This window comes from Somniosus microcephalus, chromosome 1 (genome assembly GCF_052327205.1).
Source record: "Somniosus microcephalus isolate GS21.2 chromosome 1, FLI_Smic_1.0, whole genome shotgun sequence".
Taxonomy (NCBI): domain Eukaryota; kingdom Metazoa; phylum Chordata; class Chondrichthyes; order Squaliformes; family Somniosidae; genus Somniosus; species Somniosus microcephalus.
In genome coordinates, this window is record NC_140987.1 from 354,934,648 (window position 1) to 354,950,068 (window position 15,421).

Consider the following 15,421-nt stretch of genomic DNA (forward strand, 5'->3'; position numbering starts at 1 on the left):
AGTGCTACAACGGTAACACAGAAGAGAGTGAACCGTTGCTGCGTTGATCGGTGATGACAGCAATTTTCGCGTGGCCGATCGCGGCCGCGGGATGCCCGTTGGACCCGCCCTCGATGGTCGCAGCGTCAGTTGATGTTTGCTTTTGTTGAGGGGAAAACTGTAGAGAGGGCAGCAACGCTTCTAGTTGTTGATTGCGGTAGGGGGGAAAACTGCCGGGAGGGCGGCAACGCTTCGCCGTCGCGCCGAAAAGCGTGGTAGAAAAAACAGACCAGCAGGCTGACAGGCTGGTGCGGTGTCGGCGGGGGACGGGCCCTCGTGGGTTGCGAGGACTGAGTCCTCGTGGCCTCTCCGCCGGGGCGCGCTCTGATCCTGTGAGCCCGTAAACGTGCTGTACCCGCGCTGTGAGGGTGTTATACTTGCTGTTCTGCCGTGGGGTTGTTGAAGAGGCTGACGCTCCGAAAGTCGGTAGAGCTGTCAAACGGAGACCGTATCCAGATACGTGATCTGCGCCGTATCGATGTTGCACAAGGCGAACGGGACTTCTACCAGGATAAAGCACGAGGGTGGTTGTTGCTCCCAGTGTTGTGGTAGCTGAGCGAAACGGCTGTAGCTTCCAGGTGTGCTTCTTTCGTGAAAGATGTTCACGAAAAATCGGGGTCCGGCTGCGCTGCTTTCGTGAAAAACGTTCACGAAAAACGGGGTCACCAATGTAGGTATTGATGAGCTCCCGTCCTCACGTCGTTGGTCACCAATTGTAGGGGTGGTTGTTCGTCGTGCTGTTCTTCTGTGAAAACGTTCACAGAGACGGGTTTCAGGCTATGCGCTTCCTCCATGAAAAACGTTCACGGAGACGGGGTCACCAATTGTAGGTATTCATGGTCACCGATGTAGGTATTGGACGAATTCCTACTTAACAATCGAGTTCGACTCCAGGAGAACAATCAAAAAGGTTTTTAATGCAGGAACAGAGGAATTCAAACAGGTTGCAGAGCTAGGCACAGGAGAGCCATAAAATAGGATTTCACCAGACGGAGACGCCACGAGGACTGAGTAGGCAGTCCCATGGATTGCGTGATGACGTCATCGCGTTCTTCCTGCACTTGGGTAGTCACGTGACTTGCGTGATGATGTCATCGCGTTTACCCGGCACCCAGCACTGCAGCTGGCTGTTGCGGCCGAAGTCGCGGGAGGCCGAGCTGGGACAGCAGCCGAAGTCGCGGGAGGCCGAGCTGGGACAGCCCTTGTTATCGCGTTTGCCCGCGCTCCCAAAGGAGGAAGGCCCTGCACCGGCTACATCGTTACGTTAAAGGGAATTATGTATGGTAAGTAAGGGACACTCGGTGGTACCGCTACAATATTACAGAATTCTTAAAATTGTGTTCACTTTCTGCTCTTCTTCTCTCTCCCCCCCCCCCCCCCCCCCCCCCCCCCCAAACCAGAATATGTCTTTTATTTTTTAAAACAATTCGCCATCTGATTTCTCTAAATACTTTCCCTTGTTAACTGTCAGTTTTCTCTTCTGGTCCTTGCTTTCTCTTTTGGTAGAAATAATATGGCAGAGCAAGGAGCAGGGAGGGAGTCCTTTCTTCCATTTCATTGAAGACATTGAGGATGATGTTTCCCTTCTGGATTCTCCAGTTCACAAATTACACAACATCAGGCAATTCATTTCATGTTCAAATGTACATTGTCATTTGTACACAAACCTTTGCTACTTAGAAGGACTCCAACTGGTATAGACCAGTTACATTTCAAGGGAATGCATGCACTCTATTCTCAATACTGTGGTCTCGTGCAGTTGAGTCTCTTTCTTAATGAAGTTATAGTTCATTGCTCTCCAATCTTAAAGATGCAATCATTTCTTACATTTTGTTTACATTTCTGACTCATTTGATTTGATTAAATCATACTGCTTAATATAGTTTAAATATGTAAAATCAGACGGTGTAATTATAGATTGAGAAACCAAAGTTTTGAGAACAGCCTAGTTTTCACATTAATAAAAATGAACTATAAAGTTGTTCTGTGGTAGTTGAAATTTACTTAAAACCAAAACATTGTCCGGGATGTAGCAGAATCCTTTAGTGATATCGCTTGACTGTGAAAGCTAGCATTCATTTTGTCAAGTAATCAGAACATGGGAGCAGGAGTAGGCCATTCAGTCCCTTGGGCCTTTTAGATCATGGCTGATCCGTACCTCAACTCCATTTACCCATCTTGGCTCCATATCCCTTGATGAAAGAATAATAAGGAAATCAACATGATAATTGATCAGTTCAGGGAATAACCAACATGAAGATTTCAAAGGAAATGGGAAAATAGCACTCTCACTTGAATGGTGCCATTTGGATACTTTATTGGCCACATAAGGCCTTGTTGGAAGTTTAGAGCCATATTTAAAAGCAGTAACTTCTGTAGGTTGAACAATCCCATGATCCTCAACTGTTTTCTTGGACAAGAGAAAAATATGGCTGTTAACCTACCTGCTTCCTGTTATCCCATGACTGTCATGGCTTCCCTTCAAGCAGCCTTGTCATCAAGAACACTGATCTGAAGTTTTCATGAAAAATGCATAATATTTGAGTTTGATCTGCAAAACACCAGTGAATGCCATGTAATAAAAAATTAATTTTAATGTCATCATAAAACTGTTCATCGCTCCAAGGCATAGCTGAGGAAGTGGTAAACCTTTTTTAAATTCTGCACTTGCAACAACATTCAGTGCAGGTCCATAGTATTTTTTGTTAGCTCTATGATACAGCAATGAGAAAAAGAGCGACACTAACTGCAAGTCCCATTGAAAGTGCTAGATGAGGGGCTAGGTCAGAAGCAGGAGGCAAATAAATAGCAACTTGTTTATCTCTAGAAATTCAATTGGGGCCTGTTACTATCTCTACTACATTAGAGAATTCAGAATGCACAATTTTTTCCTGAAAATGTCCCAAGTTTGCCATACTTTTTTACAGTGCAAACTGATGCCGAATAATTTGTATACGCTTATTTCCCCCTCTCCCTGCCGCCCCCCCCCCCCCCCCCACCTCTCCCAGGTGAGAAAAAGTAAACCCTATTTACTACTATAAATAAAGCATAAGATTTAGTAGATCTTCACAGCTATATGTGATTCGCTGGCATGGCAGTATTTGGAGCAGCCAAAATGGATGGGCCTGAGTAATTGAATAATATTAATTCCTGTGAATCATCGAAATAATACAATTCTAGATTTGGCCCTCTGTTGCTGAAAGTTGATATAGCCAATTGGAGAACCCTGTATATCTAAAATAAATTGGGTGACAACAGTGTGCATTTGATAATCTCAAAATTGCTGCTTTATTGGTTGAGCAGTTCATTACTGATTTTGCTTTTGGTTCAGCTAGCATTTCCTTCCACCCTAGTTGGCGGTAGAGTTATTATCTTCTGTGCAACTTATCAAGAAAACGATGAGCAGCTTGCCTTCCACCAACATATTCTGTAATGGAAGTTCAGTTTCTGTGGTACCAGCTTATTTTGTTCCCTAATTTTGATTTGCTCCATTGCAGTAGAATTACATGTTCACCCTGGAGATGGGTTTTCTCCAACAACATTTTAGCAGGTGAATTTGTTATTGAAAGGTTAAGCAGATATAAAATGCTAACTGTTTCTTGAATTATGTTGGTATTTCAAATTGTGATGTGCTATAATTTGGTACAAGAGTTTAGGATATGTTGTGAAATGTGGTTTGTTACAGTAATAATTACCTAATGGGATACAAAATCATCTTCGCTGGGTCAAATTCCTGGAACTCCCTACCTAACAGCACTGGGAGTACCTTCACCACACGGACTGCAGCGGTTCAAGAAGGCGGCTCACCACAACCTTCTCGAGGGCAATTAGGGATGGGCAGTAAATGCTGGCCTTGCCAGCGACGCCCACATCCCATAAACAAATTTTTAAAAATTAAAAATTTGTTACTTGAATTTCTTAAATTTAGTTCATAGTTCTTTGTCTTTTGAGTTTCTTATAGTTGCTGAAGCGGTCACTAGCAATTAATATCTTTACAGTAATACAGCTAATTAGCTTGTCATTTATCAGTGTCACCTGGTGCTGTTCGTCGATTACATTGCTCAGACATCATTTAGGATATGGAATACCTTTTAATGCAAATACTTGCTATTTAATCCATCAGAAACACTGAAGTGAAACTTCTGTTTGAGATTAGTATCTTTCATTAGTCAGCATCTTCAGTAGCACCAAGAACAGTTGTACAGTGCTACATTTCTCCCCCCCCCCCGCCCCCACCAAAAAAAAACTTGTTCCATTCAATATTTACCTGAGGAGAAAATAATGTTTTGTGGAATGGAGGATATATTGCTCATTGTAAAAGATTAATGTAAAAATTAGAATTAGTGTTCTGTGGGTTGCTTAAAAGTTTGAGAGATGAAATTGCCCGAGTCTGCAGGTGGTGTGAAAAATACATAAGACTAAGCAGTTTCATATGAAGGTATTTTTGCAAGCAAATAATTTGAATAACTATATAAGAAGAGAATATTACCTGTGGGGTATTTCCCCTCTATCCCTCCCTGATGGTGAGATATGACATGGCTTATTGTATTCAAGTGTCTTGTGAGGGATTGCGTTTAACAAATGATCTAAATTAATTACTAGTTTTTAAAACATTTACCCTCTTGCCTGCAGCTTTTAGCATTTGTATAGCAAGTGAAAATGGTGTCTGCAATTTGCTGAGCTAGTAGAAAACTATCCAATGTGATTGGGTTAAATGCTAAACCAAAATGTGTTTTTTTTTAACATTAGGCTGTTGATTTTTTTAATAAACAGTTACAATTTATAGTAGGTGTCCATGCATATAAGAGCACAGAGTATATTCAACTATTTCAGTTAGCAAATGATTGATAGCTGTGGTGAGCCTTCCTAAAGACAGTTTAGGGTAACAACAAACAAAGTGGCTGGCATGGTATGGAGGCAGGAAACTAAATCTGGGTTAGTGATGGAATGATACAGCACTCAAACCCGTATTTGATGCCTAGTGAAGTGGAGATGCTCCTATATGAAACAACAACAGAAAATGCTGGAAATACTCAGCAGGCCAGGCAGCATCCGTGGAGAGAGAAACAGAGTTAACGTTTCAGGTCTGGGACCCTTCAGAGCTGGAAAAAGCTGGAGATGTAACAGATATTAAGCAGGTGCAGAGCCGAGGGTGGGTTAGGAGGGGAGGAAAGAATTGAAAGAACATACTGTGCTTATAAGAGGCAGGAAAGATAAAATGTTGCAAACGGGAATGGGGGTCATGCTTACAGACTGACCGGAGGTGTTCCGCAAAGCGGTCGCCCAATCTGCGTTTGGTCTCCCCAATGTAGAGGAGACCGCATCGTGAGCAGTGAATACAGTATATTAAATTGCAATAAGTACAAGTAAATCGCTGTTTCACCTGGAAGGGGTGTTTGGGGCCCTGGACAGTGGGAAGGGAGGAGGTAAAGGGGCATATGTTGCATCTCCTGCACTTGCACGGGAAGGTGCCAGGCGAAGGAGAAGGGGTGATTGAGGAGTGGACCAGGGTGTCGCGGAGGGAGCGGTCCCTTCGGAATGCTGAAAGGGGAGGTGAGGGGAAGATGTGTTTAGTGGTGGGATCACGTTGGAGGATGATCCGTTGAATGTGGAGGCTGGTGGGGTGAAAGGTGAGGACAAGGGGAACCCTATCGTGGTTCTGGGAGGGAGGGGAAAGGGTGAGAGCAGAAGTGCAGGAAATGGAACGGACACGGTCAAGGGCCGTGTCAGCCACAGTAGAGGGGAATCCTCGGTTGAGGAAAAAGGAAGACATGCCTGAAGCACTGGTATGGGAGGTGGCATCGTCAGAACAGACGTGGCGGAGACGGAGAAACTGGGAGAATGGAATAGAGTCCTTACAGGAAGCGGGGTGGGAGGCAGTGTAGTCCAGGTAGCTGTGGGAGTCAGTGGGCTTGTAGTGGATGTTTGTCGAAAGCCGATCGCCAGAAATGGAGACGGAGAAGTCAAGGAAGGGAAGAGTCAGAGATGGACCATGTGAAGGTGAGGGAAGGGTGGAAATTGAAAGTAAAGTGAATGAACTTATCTAGTTCAGGGCGAAAGCAGGAAACTGCACCGATGCAGTCATCGATGTACTGGGGAAAAGTGGTGAGGGAGGGGACCTGAGTAGGACTGGAATAAAGAATGTTCCACATATCCCATGAAAAGGCAGGCATAGCTAGGGCCCATGTGGGTTCCCATAGCAACACCTTTAATTTGGAGGAAGTGAGTGGAGTCAGAGGAGAAGTTGTTCAATGTGAGAACAAGTTCAGCCAGGCGGAGGTGTGTGGCGGTGGATGGGGACTGGTTGGGCCTCTGTTCAAGGAAGAAGCGGAGTGCCCTCAGGCCGTCCTTGTGGGGGATGGAGGTGTGGAGGGATTGGACGTCCATCGTGAAAAGGAGACGGTTGGGGACTGGAAACTGTTAAAGCGACGGAGGGCGTCGGAAGAGTCGTGAATGTAGGTGGGAAGAGACTGGACAAGGGGAGAAAAAGGAATCGAGATAGGAAGAGTTAAATTCCGTGGGGCAAGAACAGGCTGAAACGATGGGTCTACCAGGGCAGTCCTGTTTGTGGATCTTTGGAAGGAGGTAGAAGCAGGTTGTGCAGGGTTGGGGGTCTATGAGGTTGGCGGCCATGGAGGGAAGATCTCCAGAGAAGATGAGGTCAGTGACAGTCTTGGAAACAATGGCTTGATGTTTGCTAGTGGGGTCATGGTCTAGGCGGAGTTAGGAGGAGGTGTTGGGAGAGTTGGCGTTCAGCTTCCGCACGGTAGAGGTCGGTATGCCAAAAAAACAACAGCACCACCCTTATCAGCAGGTTTAATAATGTTAGGGTTGAATCGGAGAGAACGGATTGCTGCAAGTTCAGAGGGAGGTAGGTTGGAGTGAGGGGGGAGCAGAGAAATTGAGATGTCCGATGTCACGTCGGCAGTTAGCAATGAAATTCACTAATTCTCCGCTTCACTCCCACTCTGATCCCTCTGTCCTCGGCCTATTACATTGTTCTAATGAAGCTCAACGTAAGCTCGAGGAACAGCACCTCATCTTTCGATTAGGCACTTTACTGCCTTCCGGACTCAAGGTCGAGTTCAACAATTTCAGACAATAACCCCTGCCCCTATTTTTCATGCTGTATTATTTTGCCATTTCCATTTGCAACATTTTATTTTTCCTGCCTCTTATATAAGCACAGTATGTTCTTTCAATTCCTTCCTCCCCTCCTTAAACCACCCCCGGTCTCTCTCGACAACGGTGCCTGTAACAGTATTGAGGGGTAAGAGACAGTGAAGCCACTGGCCTTCCCGAAGCTGTATAGTACCATCTAGTTCTTGTGTCTTGCTCCCTTCTCACACGTTCCCAATCTCACACAATATCCACAGCTAATACTTTAGAATGCGAGCTCTGTTGGACGGTGTCTCTTGGAGACAGAAAGTAATAATTGCCACATTTCTGTCATTGTAGGTCTGGAACTGAAACCACCAGCAGTCCAAGACTGGATAACATCCCACGGCAACACAGGCTAACCTTTGCAAGCACCAACACAACTACAGATATCCTGGCGGATGCAGTTAATTATCATGAGCTAGCACCAGGTGCGCTATAGGGCAAGCGGTGATGCCAGAGTAGCACAGGAACTGGCTATTTGCCATCAAAGGCATCCTGCACTTTGGGAGATTCAGCAGTGCAGTGACATTTCCAGCTGTGTTGCACTCCTGTTTCTAGTCAAGAAGGCTAGATGAAACCGATGACTGTGCTGATAGTGCACATGATGCTAGACTGGCACTGACCGAGCCAAAAGAGGTGAGGCCACAGATAACCTTGTTCACTGCTTAGTGCCAGCCTTGTGATGCAGTTGTCCTTGCAGTACAGCACAACCCCATTATAACCTCCTTTGATAATCTTGGCCTATATAGAGACTCTTTCTTGGAGAAGTCTGGGTAAGTCTGCTTCTGCCTGTGGACCTGTGTTCAAGGATAAAGGCATATGCGGGCTTTCCATGTCTGATGTAACCTCACCTGGCATCCCTCTTGCTCCTTGCCATCTTCTTCAAAATAACACAAATATAACAGGATTCCTATAGCTGCAGGTATATCCAACATTTGATCATCAATGCAGTTGGAAAAAAATGTACACAAGTGGAGTTTGCAATAGTGGTGAATATAGAAATTACTGAAGGAAGATATGAGTACTGAAAGCGCAAGATTTATTTTCTGGGGGTTGGGTGCATGGTCTGTGCTCCACTCCAAAATCTTTTGATTTTTAACAGTTTATTTGGTGCATTTCCCAGCATTTTGGAGCAGAGTGTAATTCTGCCTTTTAAGACCAAAATTCTCCTGCAAATGTTAAATATATTTAAATAAAGCGATTATATGGACTTTAATACAATCTCACAGGGTAAAGCTAAATAGATTAGTTAAAACAACAGAAACTTAAACAAAAGCATGAAGAGTTCATCCACTATTATTGCCAAAATAATTTCTAGCCAATATTGCTTCTTTAACCCTGTGAAAAAGGGATATTTTCTTGTATTGAAAATAATTATTACACACTATAATTAAAAATAGAAAGTGCAAAATGTGATTTATAGGAACAGACATGAGCTTAATTTTGTGCCCCAGGTAACTATCTCTATTATGAGGCTTTCAATCTCTTATCATTCCTCACATTTTCCCACAGATGTTAATTGTGCTATACAGATGGTGCAAGCTCTTTCCCGGTGGCTGCATAGTAACACACGGCCCTTCACCATGCAGACATTAACAAACTGAACACTGTTTTCAGAGTTACTTCAAAGTTACAGACATAACTAAGTATTGCAATCCACGCACTATCCAGCCAACTGTCCATATCCCTATTCAGCGTTATAAATATGGGAATCAGTGAATTTTAAAAACTCATCACCACCCCAACCCCTCTCCCTATTTTATTTCCAAGCCCTTGCAATTTTGCAAGTATAATGCTGGGAATATTTCAAATGAAGCCAGTTAATACATTCACACCAGGGAATATCCACCATATCTCAAAATTAGTGGTTGCAACTAATCTTGTAGAAAGTAATCTTTTACATACAACAACAGCAAGACAAGCCCTCAAAAGTTCCATTGATGAAAATGAAAGTTTATAAAAACTGTACTTTAACAGCTTATATTTTATATGTAGCTTTTTTAGAGATGAACATGCCTGTAACTGCGACCCTTGGAAACCATCAGTTTACCATTAAAAAAAAATTTAAAAAAAATTCTGCTTCAAGTTCATGTGACACCAACAGTGGGGCTAAAGTAACTTCTGATTGGTTGGTTGTAATAGGCATCTGATCTGATTGATTCTGACAGGCTGCAGTCCTGCCCTCCAACTGATACAGTTGGTTCATTTTGACAATCTCCCATCCTGACTTTAAAAAAAAAAGCTGATTTTCCTTGTGGAATGCTGACACATGGGGTGAAATCCTGAGCGACTGATTAAAAAAAGTAATGGTTGGCATGTATGCTTCTATAAGAGATTGTTGAACAGTGTTCATTATTCCTTGCAGGCTACTGAAGATATTTCTTTTCATTTAAAAAAAAAAAAAGCAATTTATAACATTGGTGATGGATATGCCTCAAAAAGGATCAATACAGCCAGAAATATTAATAAATTATCTTAATTTGATCCAAAAAGCGCCCTCTGGTGAACCATTGTAAATGTTCCACTTTCAGCGGCAGGAAGCTAATTTTTTTTTTAAGTGTCATATGCCGGTGAATCCATAGTGAGAAGACCTAAAAATAAATTCTTGGGTGAACACGTTATACTAAGGGTGCGCATCAGTATTGGGTGAAATACCATATTGCCAGTGAGGCTCGTCCACATAGTTTTACTCAAACACCTTATGACACCCATTCCAATAAAGTATTCTGTCTGTACCAGTAGTTTGATGAATTTTGTTTCTCTTTAACATCGAAATATGTGTTTGTTTTTATAGGTGAGTGATTGATTTGCAAGAGTTCCAAAATTATATAGAATGAATGTTAAGACTACAGCAAAAGTGATTAGCTCTACTGTAGCTATAAAGAAAGAAGTGCAAAGAAAATCAAACTAGTAAATACAATATTTGCAAACTAGAGTATGATGTACTATACTAATACAGCTTGCATTCATCTAGTACCTTTCACATCAATACTCTGTTTCATGCAATGAGTGAGTTTTTGATGTGCAATGAATCTTGTGTAGGCAGAAAAGTGTCAGCCATGAAGTTGACTTAATCCCTCGGATGTTTTCATTCCGTTTGTATCTTCTAAAGTTTTCTTGTTTAAAATTGAGTTTTGTTCTCTTACAATTATTCGGGGTTTCTTCTCAGCACTGTTAAATAGGCAGAAAAAGTATGACAGTTGAGTAATGTAGTACCTGAAGGTAAGTGGCATACTAAATGCCTGGTGTTATAGCAACACTAATTTTATTTGGAAACTGATTAGCAGGCAAGGTCTCATACAGTATAAAACTTAGTTATATTTTTCAATGCAATGTAAGTTCTCTGATTTTTACAATGATAGAAAATCATGTTTTTTGTGTTGATTATGTCAGGGAAGAAACTGCAGCATATCTTTGTTTTACCGTTCAGAACATCCACTGATGATACTGCCAACTTCCTCTTGCTGATTTGATGCAGCATTTCTGGGAACCCAAGTAATGTTAGTGGAAGGTTAATGCAGTCGATCCCAGTGTGGAACCATTTTTCTCCAACTCTTGCAGTTAGTAGTAGAGTCCTCCCTAATCCCTCTGACTGACCTCTTATAGAGGCTGGCCCAATAAACTTCCAAACTAAGTGATGAACTGAAACCTAACCCTGTGGTACCCTCTCTTGGGTCCCCGGTGTGCTGACTGCAGTGCTAATGTCTGGGAAACCATTGTAAACATTTAATGAAAGTTGTCAAATTGATTTATTTTCCATCATTTTATTTCTTTTAAAAGTTGTTTTCCTTGGATTTCTACCCATTCTAACCACTGGTGTGAGCATCGATGAGGGCTGCAGTGAGATCGATCCTTAACTTTTTTTCCCCCAATAATTGTCCCATCTTTCTACATCCATGCTCTACTTTGTCACTCAGCTGAGGAGGCCTGCTCAGTGTCACTCTCTATGAAAACATTTGTGGGAAGTACAGGTGTCCAAGTTTGTTCTTCGAGCAACTTTATAGAGTTGGACGAAGAGTGACATTGCACTCGCTGTTGGGTGATTTTCCCACTGATTCGTTTTTTTACTCCTGTGGGATCGCACATGTCTGACACATTTTCTGAGATCAAGGACTTGCTATGTGATCGTGTTAAATGATTGAAAGTGCAGTCGTGCTCAGTAAGTTTCTCATCCTCAAGTACCTGTCCAACTCCCTTTTAAAATTATTTATGTAATCAACTTCCATCACCTTTTCAGGTAGAGCGTTCCAGATCCCGACAAATCTGAGTGAAAGAAAATACTCTCTATCTCCCCTCTAGAACTTTTGCCAATGATTTTGAATGTGACCTCTAGTCATTGACCCACTCGGCAGAGGGAATAGCGCTTCTCTATCTACTCAATCAAAACCTCTCATCATCTTGAAAACCTCTCTCTATTAGGTCACCTCTTCTCTGTTCCAAGGAGAACATTCTTAACTTTTCCAACCTTTCCTCATAATTGAAGTCCCTCATCCCTGGTAACATCCTGGTAAACCTCCTCTGTACTCTTTCGAAAGCCCCCACCCAGTATGTGTATATGGAGGAAATACTGGAATAACTTTGATGGGCAGTATGACCTGTTTCTGTTCCGTTAACATTGTGTGATTCTATCTCCTGTGCTCAGTGAGTAAGACCATCTCCAATCCACATGTAATCTCATCTTTTGCAGAACTTTCCACTGAATCATTGGCTTCAGATGCAAACCCCAAAGAATAATTTGAGAGAAATTTTAAAAATAGTCCCATTGTGTTTTTCTAATGTTAAGTGTAATTATTTTTGAGAAGCAATGTGGATTATTATGCATGAATAAGGTATAATGGTGTTTGCGTGGTTTTAGATTTTTGATATTTTGTGAAGAAAGGTGGTGTTAGCTGAAGTGGTTTTGTACAAGTGCTCACACCTGTTTCTCTTCCCACACCCTCTGTATATGTGCTGAAGGTAAAGTTATAACACTGGATGTCATGTTATCTTGCAAGAGTGAGATTTTTTCATATCACTCTGCTATTTGGTAATGAATTTTTTCTTCTTTCTGTCTGTTTTCTCCGTATCGCTCCTCCTGAATGTTGATTCTAGTTCCATGGATGCTGGGTGCCTACCAGTACTCCACCTAAATGGTCAGTATTTATTTTTGAGCCTGGACAGTGAGCGTTGGCAGGCTGTTTGGTAATGGGGGGGCATTCCGTCCAATCCAATCCTATTTTCACCTGTTTCACTTTTGTCTACAGCACAGGTCTTGGTACACACTGAGCTTCCCAAGAAAACTTGAACGCTTACTTGTATAGGAAGTGGCTAGATATTTAGCAGTTGGCTACTCTTGATTCACTTTACTCATGGTCTTCATGCTGCTCTGTGTGAGTGAGTGCTGATACCCTAGAAATTCCACAGACTAATTTATTTCCAAGGTATTTGTAACTGTAGAGAACACTTGATTTTGAAACCCCATGACCTTTTAAAGTAGTCAGATTGTATTTTCAAACAAGGATTATTATTGTGTACAAAGAAAATACTGCAGATGCTGGATTATTATTGTGTGCTCCTTGAGTTATGTATTTAATTTCTATATCTTAACTTTTTAAAGCCTGCAGTACATTATTTTTGCTTAATTTAGAGCAATAAATTGTATAAGACGTTGAGTTTGAGATCAGATAGCTTGGAACAGCAGCTCTTTTAATATGTCCTTGTGTATTTTTTTTCATTCATTCATGGGATGTGAGCATTGCTGGCAAGGCCAGCATTTATTGCCCATTCCTAATTGTCCTTGAGAAGGTGGTCGTGAGCTGCCTTGAACCATTGCAGTCCGTGATGTGAAGGTGCTCCCACAGTGCTGTTAGGGAGGGGAGTTCCAGGATTTTGACCCAGTGACTATGAAGGAAGGGTGGTATACTTCCAAGTCAGGATGGTGTGTGACTTGGAGAGGAACTTGCAGGTGGTGGTGTTCCCATGCGCCTGCTGCTCTTGTCCTTCTAGGTGGTAGAGGTCGCTGGTTTGGGAGGTGCTGTTGAAGAAGCCTTGGCGAGTTGCGGCAGTGCATCTTGTAGATGGTGTACACTGCAGCGACGATATGCCGGTCGGAGGGAGTGAAAGTTTAAGGTGATGGATGGGGTGCCAATCAAGCGGGCTGCTATGTCGTGGATGGTATCAAGCTTCTTGTGTTGTTGGAGCTGCACTCATCCAGGCAAGTGGAGACTGTTCCATCGCACTCCTGACTTGTAGCTGGTGGAAAGGCTTTGGGGAGTCAGGAGGTGAGTCACTCACTACAGAATACCCAGTCTCTGAGCCATTGTATTTATGTGGCTGGTTCAGTTAAGTTTCTGGTCAATGGTGACCCCCCCCCCCCCCCCCCCCCCCCCAGGATGTTGATGGTGGGGATTCGGCGATGGTAACCCCGTTGAATGTCAACGGGAGGTGGTTGAAGATGATCATTGCCCACCACTTAAGTGGCAAGTAACATTCATGCCACACATCAGCCCAAGCCTGAATGTTGTCCAGGTCTTGCTGCAGGCAGGCACAGACTGCTTCATTATCTGAGGAGCTATGAATGGAACTGAAAACTGCAATTATCAGCAAACATCCCCGCTTCTGATCTTATGATGGAGGGAAGGTCATTGATGAAGTAGCTGAAAATGGTCATTGATGAAGCAGCTGAAGATGGGCCCAAGACTCTGCCCTGAGGAACTCCTGCAGCAATGTCCTGGGGCTGAGATGATTGGCCCCCAACATCCACAACCATCTTCCTTTATACTAGGTATGACACTGGGTCTGTCTGAAGAATTAAGCGAATCTCTGAAAATATACATAGATGTTAGATTTACAGCTTGGAGCACAATTACTTTGGCTCCTCCTATTGTGATTAATTGCTTTATACTCAGATACAGGATGCTGTTCATGAATTGTGTGGGACGTACCTTCATTTGTTTGCCTGAATCAAATTTAAAAATTGACTGTTTATTCACGGTATATGACTAGATGTTTGTGCACTGATTTTAGAATATTACAGAAATGCAAATCAGAGTGGAAGAAACTCACTTAGACTTTGTGATTTGGACAGATTGTCACAGCAGATGTTTTAAATGACCTGGGAAAAAAGCTCATGACACTGCATGATGTTTTGTATTTTGCTAATGGCAGAATTGTATTTTACTGACCATTAGTTGACCCCATACTGTCTATCTAAACCTAGTCATTTGAAAAGATTTACCAAGAAAACGCACCTACATGTTGAAAAGTTATGCTGGTAGATTTTACATAAGAAAGGATGTAAGTTAGTGCATTTCCAGTTTAATATGCACTAATATCAATGTGACTCAGGTAGACTGGCTCCCTCAAAAGATTCTTTGGGATTCTCGTGGAAACAGGCGCGGGAGGGACACTGATAATACAGCACTATGGAACCATTCACGGGGGCACTTGTGAAATCTCCTGATTTCCCATATAGCCAGTCCACCTCTGAATTGTGGATGTTTCGTTCTGTACATCTCATTTCCTTGTGGCTACTGTTAACAGTTCAGTTCATATTAAACCGAATGTGACTGGACTAATTTCACTACACACTATCTAATACTGGCTAAATCCTCAGCTGTTTGCCCTAAATCCTTAAATCTTTCTTGTTCTGGTAATGCACCTGCAACTAGTCAGTTTTAAATTTGCTGTAATTACAAGATTAGCTTGAAATGTGGCCATTTACACTGCAAAATGTTGACTCATGGTTAGCAGAATAATCCCCATCAGAATGTAATTTACACATGCAAAAATATCAGTGTGGGACATAATTGTAATATACATTTTAATTTCATGAGACAATACTTGCTGCAGTGACAATTCTGAATGCTCTCTTTGCATGCTAATGTATCTTCACCTATGTGGATCCACTTTCCAGCTTGTACTAAAGACATCCTGATGGGTGACTTTTTATAACTAATTTGCAGTTGAATATTTATATTCAATGTTATGGCGACCTGACGACTGCAGTTGCAAATTAGAATGCAATTACCCTGGATTGTGGCTACTTCCCTACTCCAAGACTTGAATATTATAATATACTAGCTGGGGGGGCCCGGTGTAGCCGGGGCTTTTTTGGGCCGTGCGGTTTATGGCTGGGCGCTGCTGCTCCCGCGCTCTGTCACTCTTTCCCTCCCTGACCCCCTCTCTGTCCCTCCCTCTCTCTCTGCCTGCCTGCCTCTCTCTCTCTCTCTCTCTCTCTCTC

At 42.7% G+C, this 15,421-nt stretch overlaps 1 protein-coding gene across 4 annotated transcripts in view; it reads left to right on the plus strand.

Annotated features, from left to right (window-relative positions):
- The window catches only part of LOC147124979 (fibronectin type-III domain-containing protein 3A-like), a 175,398-nt gene that overhangs the window by 60,432 nt on the left and 99,545 nt on the right, over nucleotides 1-15,421 (plus strand). The window contains exons 1-2 of one of the 4 annotated variants that reach the window (XM_085995587.1): nucleotides 3,033-3,589; nucleotides 7,498-7,836. The exons of 2 other annotated variants lie outside the window; for them this stretch is intronic. The gene's annotated coding sequence lies outside the window, so the exon portion shown is untranslated. Of the gene's footprint in view, nucleotides 1-3,032; nucleotides 3,590-7,497; nucleotides 7,837-15,421 lie in introns of those variants that run through there. One more of the 4 variants, XM_085995559.1, reaches the window with a different exon arrangement.